Below are 17,769 nucleotides of genomic sequence, written 5' to 3'. Positions count from 1 at the left end.
GTTTGCGAGGGTGATTGGCGGGGGTGGGGGCGGGGCCAACGCTGGGACATCCTGACATCACAAGCACGAGCATTGTGTCTCCTTCCCTAAGCTGGGCAGAAGCTTCCCGGGTTTCGGGAAGAAGGCAACAGACTTTAATACTTGAATACTCTAATTTTGAAGGGACGCGGGTGGCGCTGTGGGTTAAACCACAGAGCCTAGGACTTGCCGATCAGAAGGTCGGCGGTTCGAATCCCCGCAAAGGGGTGAGCTCCTGTTGCTCGGTCCCTGCTCCTGCCCACCTAGCAGTTCGAAAGCACGTCAATGTGCAAGTAGATCAATAGGTACTGCTCTGGTGGGAAGGTAAACGGCATTTCCGTGTGCTGCTCTGGTTCGCCAGAAGCGGCTTAGTCCTGCTGGCCACATGACCCAGAAGCTGTACGCCGGCTCCCTAGGCCAATAAAGCGAGATGAGCGCCGCAACCCCAGAGTCAGCCACGACTGGACCTAATGGTCAGGGGTCCCTTTACCTTTTTACTTTAATTTACTGGGGAAATCGGCTCCCCAAGATATTGGCCAAGGAGATTCAGGAGGAATGTGGCCACTTCAAGAGCCCAGATCCAAGCTCAATCCTTGAATGAGTTATGAATTCAACACTATATCCCAATGTAGATGTTTTGGACTACAACTCCCATCAGTCCTAGGTATCGCATGCTGGAGGTGTTAGAAACTCAGATATGCAAGCTAGGTGCCCGATGGCACATGAAATCTAGGTTGCAGTCGCCACAGCAGAATGTCTTTTCACCAGGGGGTTGGATTAACTCAGGGGTGTCCCGTCCCCCCCAATGCTACAATTCTATGATCTCAACTACAGTCGTACCTCAGAAGTCGGACGGAATCCGTTCCGGAAGTCCGGTCGACTTCTAAAACATTCAGAAACCAAAGTGCAGCTTCCGATAGGCTGTAGGAAGCTCCTGCGGCCAATCGGAAGCCTCACCGGACGTTCGGTTTCCAAAAGAACATTTGAAAACCGGAACAGTCGCTTCTGGGTTTGCGGCGTTCAGGAGCCAAAGCATTTGACTTGCAAGGCGTTCATCAACCAAGGTACAGTGGTACCTCGGGTTGCATACGCTTCAGGTTACAGACTCCACTAACCCAGAAATAGTACCTCGGGTTAAGAACTTTGCTTCAGGATGAGAACAGAAATCGTGCAGCAGTGGCGCGGCGGCAGCAGGAGGCCCCATTAGCCAAAGTGGTGCTTCAGGTTAAGTACAGTTTCAGGTTAAGAACGGACCTCCGGAACAAATTAAGTACTTAACCCGAGGTACCACTGTACAGACGTACGTTGCTTGACTGCAACTTGCTCTTACAACAATTCACTTGTCTGGTATGCAAGGAGGAGAGACACACTCAGTGGAAATGGAAATGATATTAACTATGGACTAAGGCTGAGGGTGTCATCTGCATATGCAGATGACACAACCTTGATGGCAGAAAGTGAGGAGGAATTAAAAAACCTTTTATTGAGGGTGAAAGAGGAGAGTGCAAAATATGGTCTGAAGCTCAACATCAAAAAAACGAAGATCATGGCCACTGGTCCCATCACCTCCTGGCAAATAGAAGGGGAGGAAATGGTGGCAGTAAGGGATTTTACTTTCTTGGGCTCCATGATCACTGCAGATGGTGACAGCAGCCACGAAATTAAGAGACGCCTGCTTCTTGGGAGGAAAGCAATGACAAACCTAGACAGCATTTTAAAAAGTAGAGACATCACCTTGCCAACAAAGGTCTGTATAGTAAAAGCTATGGTTTTCCCAGTAGTGATGTATGGAAGTGAGAGCTGGACCATAAAGAAGGCTGATCACCGAAGAATTGACGCTTTTGAATTCTGGTGCTGGAGGAGACTCTTGAGAGTCCCATGGACTGCAAGAAGATCAAACCGATCCATTCTGAAGGAAATCAGCCCTGAGTGCTCACTGGAAGGACAGATAGTGAAGCTGAGGCTACAAGACTTTGGCGACCTCATGAGAAGAGAAGACTCCCTGGAAAAGACCCTGATGTTGGGAAAGATGGGGGGCACAAGGAGAAGGGGACGACAGAGGACGAGATGGTTAGATAGTGTTCTCGAAGCTACAAACATGAATCTGACCAAACTGCGGGTAGCAGTGGAAGACAGGAGTGCCTGGCGTGCTCTGGTCCAGGGGGTCACGAAGAGTCGGACTGAACGACTAAACAACAACAAAAGGCCGAGGGGTTTATAAACTGGGGTCAAACCTGGTGCCCAGGAATCTCTGCATTTGGACCTGCGCCAGTAGCAAAAAGCGCCCAGCTAATTTCTAACACTGCATCCTGGCTGTGGCTGAGATTGTGATCCAAAAGCTTTAGAGGACACCAGGTTGCCGAGGCAGAGGGAGGCTGCTCTACCCACTAAACGGTACTGCCCAGCGTATGACTATATGCCGCCGGAGAAACAGCAACTTTTGTCTCTGCGGGACTCATTAAAGTTTACCGACAGGGAAGGGCAGACCCTGGCCTGCATTTCAAGCCATGCACACATCTATTTCCGTCCCAAACGAAGGATTATTTCAAATCGCCTGCTGAGCCAAATTCTGCCAGGCAGGAACTCTTGCAGAGCAGCTACATAGCAAAACCACAGAGATAAGACAAATATCAAGCCTTGGCTGTAAGCAGACGAAGCAGGCAGGGAACCTCACTTTGCCCAGCGGAACTTACTTCTGAGTAAGCATGTCGCAAGGCTCGGATTGTCAGAGGGCCTCAGTGCAGTCTGAATTTCACGTTTACGATCTTATATCCGTGCCTACCCGCTTTGGGGTGTCTGTCTCCCTGCAAACCGCCCCCCCCTGCAAAAAATATAAGTCTTGGTGCTCCAAAATCATTTTGCAGTGGTACCTCGGGTTAAGTACTTAATTCGTCCGTTCGGAGGTCCGTTCTTAACCTGAAGCACCACTTTAGCTAATGGGGCCTCCTGCTGCTGCCACGCCACCGGAGCACGATTTCTGTTCTCATCCTGAAGCAAAGTTCTTAACCCGAGGTACTATTTCTGGGTTAGCGGAGTATGTAACCTGAGGCGTATGTAACCTGAAGCTTATGTAACCCGAGGTACCGCTGTACTTCATCCAAAATCTGGCACAAAATAATGTGATAAAGGATCTCTTTCTCTTTTCTTTTTCTGTACAATCATGTTTTGCATTTTCTCATAAACGAGTTTGAACTACATTGTTTAATATGCTAAAAAACTATATATATAAAATTGGTGAGGAATTGACTGAGTGAAAGAACCAGCCCAAAAGTGACACACGGCCGGCCTTCTCTCTGTGTGTCCTGCCTCGCTTGGCTTGAAACTCTCAAGAAACGGCGAAGACAAATGTAAAAGGAATACTTGTCTTCAAAAAAGTGTGCGCTGGCCCCTCCTTTGCCCAAATGCTCCCTCCTCCTCCTCCTTCCACAGGAGGGCCAGTGGAGGCGGAAAGCCAAAGGAGCCAGCTAAGGGAGAGTGGGAAAAGTCCCACGCCTCATCAAAAAACTGCTTGTGTTCAGTGCAGTGGTGTAGCGTGGATTGTCAGCACCCGGGGCAAGGCAAGTAATTTGCGCCCCCTAGAGTGAGTGAGCCAGGTAGGGGCAGAGAGCTGCGAGTGCGAGCGCGCCCCCCCAGATGTTGCGCCCGGTGCAGCCGGCCCCCCCTGCACCCCCCACGCTACGCAACTGGTTCAGTGGCATGGAAGGGAGATGGAATCAGGAGTTCAGGAGAAGAAGTCTACAGATGGATGGGGTCAATGGCTCATCTACTCCAGCCTCCTGTCCTGTTCCTGGCCAAGCAGATGACTGCAGCAAACCTGCAAGCATGATTCAAGCACAAAAGCATTCTTTCCTCCTCCTGAGGTTTCCAGCAGCTGGAAGCACTACTGCCTCTCACAGATGCACCTTTTGAATAAAACGCAGGCCACTTTTTTAATGACACCCTTTCTGAGTTCTCCAGAGGCTGGTTCGCGAATCCTCATCCAGATCAAGGGAAGTACAGTGGTACCTCGGGTTACATACACTTCAGGTTACATGCGCTTCAGGTCACAGACTCCGCTAACCCAAAAATATTACCTCAGGTTAAGAACTTTGCTTCAGGATGAGAACAGAGGTTGTGCAGCGGCGGCAGCAGGAGGCCCCATTAGCTAAAGTGGTGCTTCAGGTTAAGCACAGTTTCAGGTTGAGAATGGACCTCCAGAACGAATTAAGTACAGTGGTGCCCCGCAAGACGAATGCCTCGCAAGACGGAAAACCCGCAAGACGAAAGGGTTTTCCGTTTTCAGAGGCGCTTCGCAAGACGAATTTCCCTATGGGCTTGCTTCGCAAGACAAAAATGTTTTGCGATTTTTGAGTTTTTTCCCCGCTCCCCAGCCCCTTTTTCTAAAGTGCTAAGCTGCTAATAGCCTTTTAGCAGCTAATCCGCTAATCCCTTAAGCCTTTAATAGCCGTTAATAGCCCTTAAACTGCTAATAGCGCTAATAGCGCTAATCCGCTAATGGGCTTGCTTCGCAAGACGAAAAAACCGCAAGACGAAGAGACTCGCGGAACGGATTCTTTTCGTCTTGCGAGGCACCACTGTACGTAACCAGAGGTACCACTGTACAGTGGTACCTCCGGTTTTCAACGGGATCCGTTCCGAACGTCCGGCCATATCCTTAAGTTTTCGCAACCGGAGCACTGCTTCTGCGCATGCGCGAGCAGTGAAACACTTCTGGGTTTGCCACTTATAAAAGCCATATCCATCTCCTCCAAAGATTCCATCAACAGTGTCTCCAAAAATTTTTACACATCACCTGGGAAGACAGGTGAACTAATGCCAGTGTACTGGAAGAAGCAAAGATCACCAGTGTCAAAGCAATGATTCTTCAAAATCAACTTCGTCGGACTGGTCATGTTGTGCAGATGCCTGACTATCATCTTCCAAAACAACTGCTCTATTCCGAACTTAAAAATGGAAAGCGTAATGCTGGTGGTCAACAAAAGAGGTTCAAAGACTCTCTCAAGGCAACTGGGAAACCCTGACCTGCCAGCACTCCAATTGGAGAACAGCCTTTACCAAAGGTGTCATGGGCTTTGAAGATGCTCGAACTGAGGAGAAAAGGGAGAAATGAGCTAAGAGGAAGGTATGCTTGGTTAAACCCTCACCGTGATCAACTCCCGCCGGAAACCTATGTCCCCACTGTGGAAGGACGTGCGGAGCCAGAATTGGCCTCCACAGCCACTTATGGACTCATTGTTAAAATTGTGTTTATGGAAGACAATCTTACTCGGCTACGAGTGATCGCCAAAGAAAAAAGACTGCCACTGTCGTGCTTTCTATCATTTTAAAGTGCTAAGTAAAGGTAAAGGTACCCCTGCCCGTACGGGCCAGTCTTGACAGACTCTAGGGTTGTGCGCCCATCTCACTCAAGAGGCCAAGGGCCAGCGCTGTCCGCAGACACTTCCGGGTCACGTGGCCAGCGTGACAAAGCTGCATCTGGCGAGCCAGCGCAGCACACGGAAACGCCGTTTACCTTCCCGCCGGTAAGCGGTCCCTATTTATCTACTTGCACCCAGGGGTGCTTTTGAACTGCTAGGTTGGCAGGCGCTGGGACCGAGCAACGGGAGCGCACCCCGCCACGGGGATTCGAACCGCCGACCTTTCGATCGGCAAGCCCTAGGCGCTTAAAGTGCTATTTGACCTTTAAATTTGGTTTTCCTTTCCTTTCCTTTTCTCCTTTGCAAGCCACTTTGATTGCAATAGCAAAAAAACCGCTAACAGAAATCACCTTGTGCAACCACATTTGGAAGACGCTAAAAAGTTCAGATGGTGTCAGTTGGAAACGGCAGAGCTGGAAAAAGTTCAGAAATGGCCATCCAAAAATGATCAAGGTGTGATTCTCCCTTTTTAAGTTGGGGAAAAAGAAGGTAAGATGGGGGGACCATGACCGGGAGCGTATAAAATTATGGTGCAGAGAAAGCAGAGATTTCTTTCCCCTCGCACATAACAATGGAACTCAGGAACATACAATAATAATAAAAATGAACGTTGGATGATTCACTCTAGACAGAAGGAAGGAGGGCACAGACCATTGTTAATCTGCAGAATGTGCTTCACGGATAGCCACCAACGTAGGTGCTTTGAAAAGAGGATGAGACAGACTGGTGGAAGTCAAAGCCTTCCCTGCGGTGGCTGGAACAGGAGGAGAGAGACACAGAGATATACGGAAAGAACAATCTCATTGTCTGGATAGGTCTCACCTCCTGGCTCACAGTGAGAGGCTATTTTTATATGTTCCCAGGGATGGAAAAGAGAGCTGTCTATAGGCACCAACGAGGGTTAGTTAGAAAAAGTAAAGACTTTAATGAAGCTGGAACCGGTAACGTGTTTTTTTGTTGCGAACACAAAAATCCCTAAATGTAGCGGCAGGAAGAGGAGCTCCTTCTGCAACACAGTTATTATTTACGGTGGTACCTTGGTTCTCAAATGCCTTGGTACTCAAATGTAATGGTTCTAGGGGTTGCTCGTGCGTAAGCCGGTGCAAACACCTGGCTGGATTGCCTGAGTGAACCTTTTCTGTCCGGACAGCCACTCACCCGTGGCTGTCTCAATCGCTGGCAGAATCCGTCAGTGGGCGTTTCTTAAAGTTCTTCCAGCAAAGAAGCTCTTTGACGCCTAGTCTCCTCCTACTCTCTCTGCGCGAAAGCCTTCTGCGCAAGGAGGGCGTAGGCAGCGGAGGACCTCTACTCTCCCCGCTGGTCCCCGGCAAGGAGTCATGGGACCGCCTCGCCGCTTCCCCCATCTGCCCCCCTTCTCCACTGGTGCTACGCTGATTCTCTTCCCCAGAAGATGGGCTGCCTCTCCCAATCCCGGGACGCTCTCCGGAATCCCTCTGGATTTTGCTCTCTCCCTCCGGCACTGATGGCAGTTCCCTGACATCAAACAACTTAGAACCCGAACGCTGCAAACCCAGAAGTAAGTATTCCGGTTTGCGAACTTTTTTTGTAAGCTGAATATGCTCCGTTTTGAGTGTTATGCTTCCGTTTTGAGTGCCACACTTCCGATTTGAGTGTAATGCTGAGGTCTGTCTGTTTTTGCGGCACTTTTTCATGACTGTGTGGAACCCAGTTCAGCTACTGACTGATAGGTTGTGTGACTGCAGTACATCCTTTATTGCTTTCATTTTATGGCTCAGTGGTCTCCTTAGATAACAAAATTCATGTCAAATTGCTGTTTTGGGGGTTGTTTTTAAAAGTCTGGAACGGATTAATCCGTTTTGAATTACTCTCTATGGGAAAGTGTGCCTTGGTTTTGGAACGCTTTTGGTTTTGGAACGGATTCCGGAATGGATTAAGTTTGAGAACCAAGGTAACACTGTGGTGCAATTTTTCTAAAATCCATGCCAAGGCAAATGCAGCTCCAGGCTGAAGATGGGAACAGTCACAGAAAGAGGTGACTTAACAGGACCCCTGCAATGTAGTTCACATGGAAAACTGCAGGCTGGGCTCTCAGTGTTTTTCAAGAATGCTGCTGTGCTGTGCAGAAGCAAGAGACTAGACCAGGTACCCCCAAACTCGGCCCTCCAGATGTTTTTGCGACTACGGTTCCCATCATCCCTGGCCACTGGTTCTGTTAGCTAGGGGTGATGGGAGTTGTAGTCCCAAAACTTCTGGAGGGCTGTGTTTGGGGAGGCCTGGACTAGACTCACCCTGAGAAGGTACAATTGGGCATTGTAATCCATTGCCTGTATTCCATTGCAAACTGGGCTGAGACAGAAGCCTACGACGACCCTTCAGTTCTGCGAGAGTAGAGATTGCAGCACCCTTATAGCTTGCAGTAGGCCGTGGCTACTTAGGTAAAGGTAAAGGGCCTCCTGACCATTAGGTCCAATCATGGCCGACTCTGGGGTTGTGGCGCTCATCTTGCTTTATTGATCGAGGGAGCCGGCGTTCAGCTTCCGGGTCATTTGGCCAGCATGACTAAGCCGCTTCTGGCGAAAATTTTTGTTGCAAGTCCCACTTGCAATAATTACCAGCCAGGCTTGCAGAACATCACCCTCTTTCGACCAAAAGTGCATCTTAGGACACATCCATCTCTCCTCTGTAGCTGCGCATTTGCAAAGGAAGTTCAGGGTGGGGCAGCTGGTCTTTCAAGGACGTTCATCCATCATCGTTCATCATCTCATTGCCCCCCGGAGAATTTCCCAAGGAACATGGCTTGGAATCCTCTGCTATGAACAATCCCACAGTGAGCCAACACGACGACATTCATAGGCTAACTAATGCCAGTATGTTGGAAGAAGCAAAGATCACCCATGTCGAAGCAATGATTTTTCAACATCAATTTCGTTCAGTTCAATGCCTGATTATCGGCTTCCAAAGCAACTACAGTGGTACCTCTGGTTACGTACTTAATTCGTTCCGTAGGTCCGTTCTTAACCTGAAACTGTGTTTAACCTGAAGCATCACGGCTGCCGCCGCACGATTTCTGTTCTCATCCTGAAGCAAAGTTCTTAACCTGAGGTACTATTTCTTGGTTAGTGGAGTCTGTAACCTGAAGCGTATGTAACCCGAGGTACCACTGTACTCAAACAAACTTAAAAATGGAAAGTGTAATCCTGGTGGTCAACAAAAGAGGTTCAAAGACTCTCTCAAGGCAAATCTTTAAAAATGTAGTATAAACACTGACAACCGGGAAACACTGGCCTGCGAGCGCTCCAGTTGGAGAACAGCCTTTACCAAAGGTGTCATGGGCTTTGAAGACGCTCAAACTCAGGACAAAAGGGAGAAATGTGCTAAGAGGAAGGCACGCTTGGCAAACCCTCACCGTGATCAACTCCCGCCCAGAAACCAATGTCCCCACTGTGGAAGGACGTGTGGATCCAGAATTGGCCTCCACAGTCATTTACGGACTCACTGTTAAGTTCGTGTTCATGGAAGACAATCTTACGTAGGATCACTAAAGAAGAAGACAACATTCATGAACAGGGAACCTGCCTCTCCCTAAGTCTGGAAGGAGAAGGGTCAACAGAGCTCTACTAGATCAAGGAAGACAGACTCCAACTTTGTCTGACGCGTATCCTCAGTTGCCGCAAGGAGAACGGGGAAGAGGGACATTCACCAAGGGCGCCGCCTCCCAAGAGATGCTCAAAGGGTAGTGAGATGAGGGGTCTCTACCGGGGTGGCCCCGATGTGGAATGTTCTTCCCAGGAAAGCCTCCCTGGCAAGCGGCATTACAGCCTCAAGGATGATGAAGAAGAAGAGTTTGAATTTGATATCCCGCCTTTCACTCCCCTTCAGGAGTCTCAAAGCGGCTAACATTCTCCTTTCCCTTCCTCCCCCACAACAAACACTCTGTGAGGTGAGTGGGGCTGAGAGGCTTCAGAGAAGTGTGACTGGCCCAAGGTCACACAGCAGCTGCAGGTGGAGGAGCGGAGACGCAAACCCGGTTCCCCAGATTACGAGACTACCGCTCTTAACCACTACACCACACTGGTGACAAATACATGCTTCTCTCCAAATGCCTGGGAAGAAAAGTAACAGTCCGTTTTGGGGTGGTTTATTGTTTGGATAAGGTCCGCGGGTGGCACTGTGGGTTAAACCACAGAGCCTAGGACTTGCTGATCAGAAGGTTGGCGGTTCGAATCCCCGCGACGGGGTGAGCTCCCGTTGCTCGGTCCCAGCTCCTGCCAACCTAGCAGTTCGAAAGCACGTCAAAGTGCAAGTAGATAAATAGGCACCGCTCTGGCGGGAAGGTAAACAGCGTTTGCGTGCACTGCTCTGGTTCGCCAGAAGCTGCTTAGTCATGCTGGCCACATGACCCGGAAGCTGTACGCCAGCTCCCTCGGCCAATAAAGCGAGAAGAGCGCCGCAACCCCAGATTCGGCCACGACTGGACCTAATGGTCAGGGGTCCCTTTACCTTTTTTATTGTTTGGATGGGTGCGGGGGCTATTTTAGGCTGCTGTGTTTGTTTGTTTTCAGTCATTTCATCAATTTCATACACAGCTTGATTGTAAAGAAACCTTGAAGCGGTTTGCAGGAATAAACATCAAACAATAAAATTGTCAGTAAGACTTTAGGAAAGTTGAAACAAGAATAAACAATAAGCAGATTAAAACTCGCACCAACTTTCTAAATATCTGGGTAGGCTTGTCTTAAGCAAAAATGCTTTTAGCGGGCAGGCTTTACCTGCTAATAGTAACACAAACCTGGCCCCCATTGCTGTTTCAGTATAATTGCTTTAATGGATTTTTTATTTATATATTTTATTCTGCCTTTTCTTGTTCCTGTTAGTCTTTTCTGGACTCCTTCAGACCATGCAGAAGCGCTGCATAGATTGGATAGAAGGGAGCCCTAAATGTGTGGTGGTTTTGCACCTCTATGCAGAATTTGTCTGGCTTCTTCTATTAAGGCTAACGCAGACCAAAGCTGTGTACACCTTTATATATCTTTAAACCATATGTTTTCCCCTCAAAGAATTCTTTAAGGGCTGCTGGGACCTCTTAACCCTGAGAGAACTACCATATTTTTCGCTCTATAAGACGCACCAGACCACAAGACGCACCTAGTTTTTGGAGGAGGAAAACAAGAAAAAAAATATTCTGAATCTCAGAAGCCAGAACAGCAAGAGGGATCACTGTGCAGTGAAAGCACCAATCCCTCTTGCTGTTCTGGCTTCTGGGATAGCTGCGCAGCCTGCATTCGCTCCATGAGACGCACACACATTTTCCCTTACTTTTTAGGAGGGAAAAAGTGAGTCTTATAGAGCAAAAAATACAGTAATTGACATTGCCCAGAACTCTTTGAGGGAAAGAATGTGCATTAAAGGTATGCACAGCCTGTTTTCGGTTTCTGAATCAGCAGAATAAGGCTTCCGTCTGTTTATTTTTTTAAAATACCCCCCCCCCCAACCTAAACGCACAACGGTTCGGAGTCGATTCATCTGTCTCGGACTTCCTTTTGACTAAGGCATGACTAATTAACCTTTCCTCATTTTCTTGCCCGGTTGCCAAGTTCACCGGAGGTTTTCTTTAAATATGACAATTATTATTATTTTTCTTGCAGAGGCATGAATTCTGTCCATGCTGGAAATCTAGGCCTTGACTCGCCTACATGTATAGGATCACAGAACTGCACAGTTGCTGGGTACCACTGAGGGGCAGAACTAGTCCAGCCCCTTGCAAAAGGATTGCAGGGGGCACCCATATTAGTACCCGTGGGCACAACTTTTCCAGGTCGCCTTCTTCCTCTGTCTACCGCCGCAGAAACTGGAGCGGCGTCCTTGTCCCTCGCTGCTAGCTGCCCAGCCAGACTCTTGACCAGCTCCCATCATCTGCTACCTCGAAGTGTCTCGAAGCGACTTGCATTGCAAAACAAGAAATAGCAACAAATCTCACCGTGCGCAGGAAGAAGGATAAAACCAGAACCTAAAAAGTGCAAGCGTAAATAGTCACAAAAAGACATATCCAACTCACGCCACCGAAAGCATGAGAGGCCATAAAAAAGGTAAAGGGGCCCCTGACCATTAGGTCCAGTTGTGACAGACTCTGGGGTTGCGGCGCTCATCTCGCTCTATGGGCCGAGGGAGCCGGCGTTTGTCCGCAGACAGCTTCCGGGTCATGTGGCCAGCATGACTAAGCCGCTTCTGGCGAACCAGAGCAGCGCACGGAAAAGCCGTTTACCTTCCCGCCGGAGTGGTACCTATTTATCTACTTGCACTTTGATGTGCTTTCGAACTGCGAGGTTGGCAGGAGCAGGGACCGAGCAACGGGAGCTCACCCCATCGCAGGGATTCGAACCGCTGACCTTCTGATTGGCAAGTCCTAGGCTCTGTGGTTTAACCCACAGCGCCACCCGCGTCCCACACATGAGAGGCCATACACTTATCCAATAACCCTCCAAGTTGAGGGCAAAAAAGTCCTGGGTAAATAAAAACGGCTTTGCCTGGTGCCTGAACATAGGCAATGACCCTGCCAAGTGGGCCTCCTTGGGGAGGATATTTCACAAACAGGGAGCCACCACTGAGAAGGCCCAGCTGGTCCAACCTAGCAGAGCCACCCACCTTGAAGGACATTCCATGCTATTTTCTCACTTGACACCCACGCCTGTTCATCTTCCTTTGCCTGTTTTTATGTTCTTATTTTGTTTGTATACTGTGTTAGTTTTATTATGTTAGCTGCTTTGAGCCTGGCTCCGGCTGGGGAAAGTGGGGTACAATTAAAATTTTATTATTATTACAGTAGTACCTCTGGTTGCGAATGGGATCTGTTCTGGAGGCCCGTTCGCAACATGAAAGGAGCGCAACTAGCAGTGACGTACCTGCGAACGCGCGGGTTTCAATTTGCCACTTCTGTGTGTGACATCATTTTGCGCTTCTGCGCATGCGGCGAAACCCGGAAGTAACCCTTTCCGGTACTTCTGCGTCGCCGCGGGAAAGTAACCTGAAAAAACGTAACATGAAGCCGACGTAACATGAGGTATGATACCTCAGGTTGAAGTAGCTTTGGGATGAGTATTTTCAGGTTGTGCGCTGCGGCGACCCAGAAGTAACGGAGCGCGTTACTTCCGGGTTTCGCCGCTTGCGCATGCGCAGACTCTCAAAATGACGTCACACTCATGCGCGGAAGTGGCAAATTGTGACCTGCACATGTGGGTGCGGGTTGTGTTCGCTTAGGATGCGAACGGGGCTCCGGAATGGATCCTGTTCGCATCCAGAGGTACCACTGTATTATTATTATTATTATTATTATTATTCCTCATTCTCCAATGACAATTTCAGATTGTAGATTCCTAGAGAGCAGGGACCCACCTCTCCTAGTCTGTGCACAACACAGCAAGGCACCACAGGCAGTGAATCAGAGAATTGTACAGTTGGAAGGGACCTTCAGGGATCATCTAGTCTAACCCCCTGCAATGCAGGAATCTCATCTGAAGCATCCCTGACAGATGGCCATCCAGCCTCTGCCTCAAAACCTCCAAGGAATGTGCCATGTAAAAAACACATGAGACAATGATCTCTTCTTACATCAAAGACAGGGTATTCTAAAAGTCGGAGCGATTCCTGCTTTCTTCTTTGGCGCAGACATTGAAGCATTGCACCCAAACCCAGCCGAGATCTCTATTTTTATGTCCTGGAATTTCAATCCAGACAGGGCAATGACATGTCTGGGCTTATCTCCCAAGAGCAAACTTTTTAACCTCTCTCAAGCTTTGTGTTCAGCGAAAGGGGGTTTCAATTCAGGAATCCCTTTAATCCTGTCATAAGTTACTAGGGAAGTTTTTACAGCAAAGGTCCCGGAAACAGGCTCCTACTCAATTACACAACTCTTTTCCCGATAATTTGGCCTGTTTGGGGGATGGGGTGGGGGGGAGGAAGGAGAAGGGAGAGAGAGAGGAGGGTAAACTGCAAGGTGGAGGGTTGCTGTGGGTGGGTGGGTGGTCATGAAAACAGAGAAGGGGGCAATGTTTGAAAGCAAAGACTGGGCACTGGAGGCAGGCACCAGAACGCCAGCCGCCACCGTGGCAATTGCTAGCACACTTCCAGGAAGAGGAGAAACCCAGATCAGAAAGCGGAGAGAGAGAGAGAGAGAGAGCAAAAGGAAAGAAGCAGTTCAATTGGTACCTTGATTCTCAGACTTAATCCGTTCCAAAACCAAAAGCGTTCCAAAACCAAGGCACGCTTTCCCATAGAAAGCAATGCAAAACGGATCGATCCATTCCAGACTTTTTAAAACAACCCCTAAAACAGCAATTTGACATGAATTTTACTATCTAACAAGACCACTGATCTGTAAAATGAAAGCGATAAAACAATGTGCTGCAGTCGCACAATCAATCAATCGATAGCTGGACCGAGTCACAAAAACAAAATAACAAGAGCCGCAAAAACAAAAGCGTAAAATAAATAGCAAAAAAACAGACAGACGTCAGAGTAACACTCAAATTGGAAGTGTGGAACTCAAAATTGGAAGCGTAACACTCAAAATGGAGTAAGTTCGGATTCCGGAAAAAGTTCACAAACCGGGACACTTACTTCCGGGTTTGCAGTGTTCGGGTTCTAAGTTGCTTGAGTACCAAGGCGTTTGAGAACCAAGGTAGCCAATTTCATTTGCAGTGGGAAGGCAGGTTTCCTCACCCAGCTGAATTCCCTTTCAGACTTGACAGGAGGCGAAACCTTCTCCCTAATGGAGAACAGCCTTTACCAAAGGTGTCGTGGGCTTTGAAGACACTCAAACTCAGGACGCAAGGGAGAAATGCGCTAAGAGGAAGGCACGCTTGGCAAATCCACACCGTGATCAGCTCCTGCCCGGAAACCAATGTCCCCACTGTGGAAGGACGTGTGGATCCAGAATTGGCCTCCGCAGTCACTTACGGACTCACTGCTAAAACCCTGTTATGGAAGATGATCTTACTCAGCTACGAGGGAGCACCAAAGAAGAAAGAAATTGGTTCACATTGGTACTACCGGATTTCTCCACACGCACAGCTCAGTGAGGCAACGGAAGGGACCCAGCAACTCAGAGCCAGTGCACATGCTTGAAGTGCAGAAGGACCCGTTTTCGAAACCCAGCGTCTTAAGGTAGGGCTGGGAAGGGCAGCTGTCTGAAGCTCAGGAGACCCACTTATGTCTGACTCAGTCGAAGGCGGATTCTTATGAGCTTATGGTTCTGGAGTACCTGCTTAGCATGCAGAAGGCACCAGGTTCAATCCCTGGCACTTACAGGTAGGGATGGGAGCTGCCCCGTCTGAAACACTGAAGGGAGCTCCTTCCAGTCACTTTCAGATGGTTTGCAGAATGAAAGAATCCTAGAGTCGGAAATGATCTCGAAGGTCATCCAGCCCAACCCCTTGCAATGCAGGAATAATAATAATAATAATAATAATTTATTATTTATACCCCGCCCATCTGGCTGGGCATCACCAGCCACTCTGGGCGGCTTCCAAAAAAGTATTAGAATACTGTAATACATCCAACATTAAAAGCTTCCCTAAACAGGGCTGCCTTCAGATGTGTTCTAAAAGTCTGGTGGTTGTTGTTCTCTTTGACATCTGGTGGGAGGGGGTTCCACAGGGAGGGCGCCACCACCGAGAAGGCCCTCTGCCTGGTTCCCTGTAACTTGGCTTCTTGCAGAAGGCCCTTGGTGCTGGACCTCAGTGTCCAGGTAGAATGATTTGCAGTTGTCCAGTATGGGAATCAAACCTGCAAGGTTGCCATTATCAGCACCACGCTCTCACAAACTGAGCTCTCTCCAGGCTGTTAGTCCAAAACATCTGAAGGGAACCAAGCTAGTGAAAGATGGACAACATGAAACTCAATTCTACTAATGATGGAGTGGGGGAGTGGATTGTACAACTGGAATAAGGAGGGGGCATTTTCAAATGCTCGCTCAAATCATTATTCCCCCACCGCCCCACTTATTTGCTTTTTAAAAAAGGAAACAGAAACAAGTGGGGGTTGCGCAGAAACTTGCAAGCGGGGAGCATCCAAAAACATGAACTCCGACCTCCAGCGGTACAGTCCATTCCCCATTTCAGAACCACACCACCTTATTCTACTACCCGCATGTCTCGATCCCTCGCAGCTACATAGTGGGTTTCGAAGTTCTGTTCCTGGTCCGTTCACATGTACAAGGCATCGCTGGGTGCGTGCAGAGTAGACCAACAGGCCAGTGTGTGTACATGCAAACACACATTTGCCCCTTCGTTTTAACGACCCGTTCACCACCTTACAATGTTTGACTTCCACACTTTAAATGTCTTAAGTATGTAACTACCTAAACACCTAAGGAATCAGCCCTAAGGATTCCAATGAATTCATTCCACACACTAACACGTGTTAGCTGCATCCAAGGCTAATAAACACACCGGCAAGGCAAAATAATAATAATAATAATAATAATAATAATAATAATAATAGCTTCTTCGCAATGAAATGTTTTAAGCTCCTCACTCAGCGGGCAAGAAAGCAGTTCCATTTGAAAGCATCCTTTCTTAAGCCAGAACTTTGCAAAAGTCCTGGAAAATAATGAATGCCTTTGATTTCAGGAAGGGAACAAACACAAACAAACAGACACACCTCCAGATCGGCTTCAAGGGCGTCCCTCGGTTTTGATCAGCTCGCTCCATCGCAGTTTCTCTGGAAACCGACCCTTTAAGTTTCAAAGCACGTGTACGTGTGTGTGTGTGTGTGTGTGTGTGTACGCTTGTTCCACCCCCGGGGACAGAAATGGGTGCTTTAAAAATCCACCCCAAGTATGGATGGATGGATAGGAAACAGACCAGGCATCCAACGTGGTAGTTTAGCATCGAGTAAAAAAAATTAAAAAATGAATGAATGAAAGGGGGAAAGATGCAGGACATCAGCACGTCTGAATGCGCCCATGATGGAGGAGATGTGGCGAGCCTGCCTTCCCGTCAGGGGAAACGAGCTCCGGGGAAAACGCGGCGCAACTTTCATAAAGCTCACCTTTGTCTGCCTTGCTCTCGCAACCTGGGAAGAGTCCCTCCCCGCGCCTGCTCTCCGCAAACGATGCGAATCCGATTCGCATTCACGCCCGCCCTTTCCCAAGTTCGGGTCGCCGGCAGAGCAAGCCAGCGCCGACCCCCACCCGTTCTCTCACAATAAGACTTCCAAAAGAGGCTTGCCAAAATCAGAAAGTTTTGCAAGAAGAGCACAGACGGCCGCTCACCTTCCTGTTTTATATTTTTTGGCTTCGGAGACTTGCAATGGAGGAGAGGTTTCTCTGCTTCCGTCTCCTCCTCGGCAGCCCAGCTCCTCGCCAAGCGGAGCAGACCGGGGCTGGGAAGACGCAATTTCAAAAAGAAAAAAAATACAACCAAACCGGCAATGGAGCAAGAAGGGGGAGGGAAAAAAGCGAGGCTTGCAATGGAATCCACAAGGAAAGCAGCTTTCCGAAGTAGACGGAGCAGCTGCCGCCTCCACGGCCAGCGCTTTGCAAAATCGCGGCTGCTCGGCTTGTCTCTTTTTGTGGAAGTCCCCAGCAGGCGAACTGGATCTCTTTTCTCCGCGCACACACACAAAACACACCCCTCTGGGATCAGCCTTTCACCTCTGCTCGATGCAACCCCTCCTCCTCCTCCTCTTCTTCTTCCCCCTTCAATGCAATAATCCCTCCTTCTTTCCCCGCATCTCCTCCTCTCCAGCGGCCAGGCGGGCGGGCGGGCGGGCGCGCGCGCGCTCTGTGCTAGCATGTGCCGGCTGCCTCTCCAAAGGCACCAGCTGAACGGCGGCGGCTGCAACTCCTCTTTCCCTGCCTTCCCCGGGCGGGGAGCGTCTCCAAAGTGCACAGCTCCGCCCCGCGCGCCCAACCAAGGCGGCCGCCAGCTGGAGAGGGCGCGCACTTGGGCTGCTGCTGCGCGCGCGGAGAGAGGCGCACAGGGATCGTCTCTCTGAGTTGGGCGGGTGGCTGCTGTTGTTTAGTCGTTTAGTCGTGTCCGACTCTTCGTGACCCCATGGACCAGAGCACGCCAGACACTCCTGTCTTCCACTGCCTCCCACAGTTTGGTCAAACTCATGCTGGTAGCTTCGAGAACACTGTCCAACCATCTCGTCCTCTGTCGTCCCCTTCTCCTTGTGCCCTCAATCTTTCCCAACATCAGGGTCTTTTCCAGGGAGTCTTCTCTTCTCATGAGGTGGCCAAAGTATTGGAGCCTCAGCTTCAGGATCTGTCCTTCCAGTGAGCACTCAGGGCTGATTTCCTTAGGAATGGATAGGTGTGATCTTCTTGCAGTCCAAGGGACTCTCAAGAGTC

The 17,769-nt window shown here is 49.2% G+C and overlaps 1 protein-coding gene across 2 annotated transcripts in view; it reads right to left on the bottom strand.

Annotated features, from left to right (window-relative positions):
* TSKU (tsukushi, small leucine rich proteoglycan) overlaps positions 1-17,238 on the bottom strand; it is a 36,296-nt gene extending 19,058 nt beyond the window's left edge. Inside the window, exon 1 of one of the 2 annotated variants that reach the window (XM_083436703.1) lies at positions 16,687-17,238. The gene's annotated coding sequence lies outside the window, so the exon portion shown is untranslated. Of the gene's footprint in view, positions 1-16,463 lie in introns of both variants that reach the window. The other variant, XM_083436704.1, reaches the window with a different exon arrangement.
* Positions 17,239-17,769: the final 531 nt, after the last annotated feature.

Source organism: Podarcis tiliguerta, assembly GCF_965153285.1.
Source record: "Podarcis tiliguerta genome assembly, chromosome: 4".
In the NCBI taxonomy this organism is placed as follows: Eukaryota; Metazoa; Chordata; class Lepidosauria; order Squamata; family Lacertidae; genus Podarcis; species Podarcis tiliguerta.
Note: the sequence above shows the minus strand (reverse complement) of the source record. Positions and strands in the feature narration are given on the sequence as shown.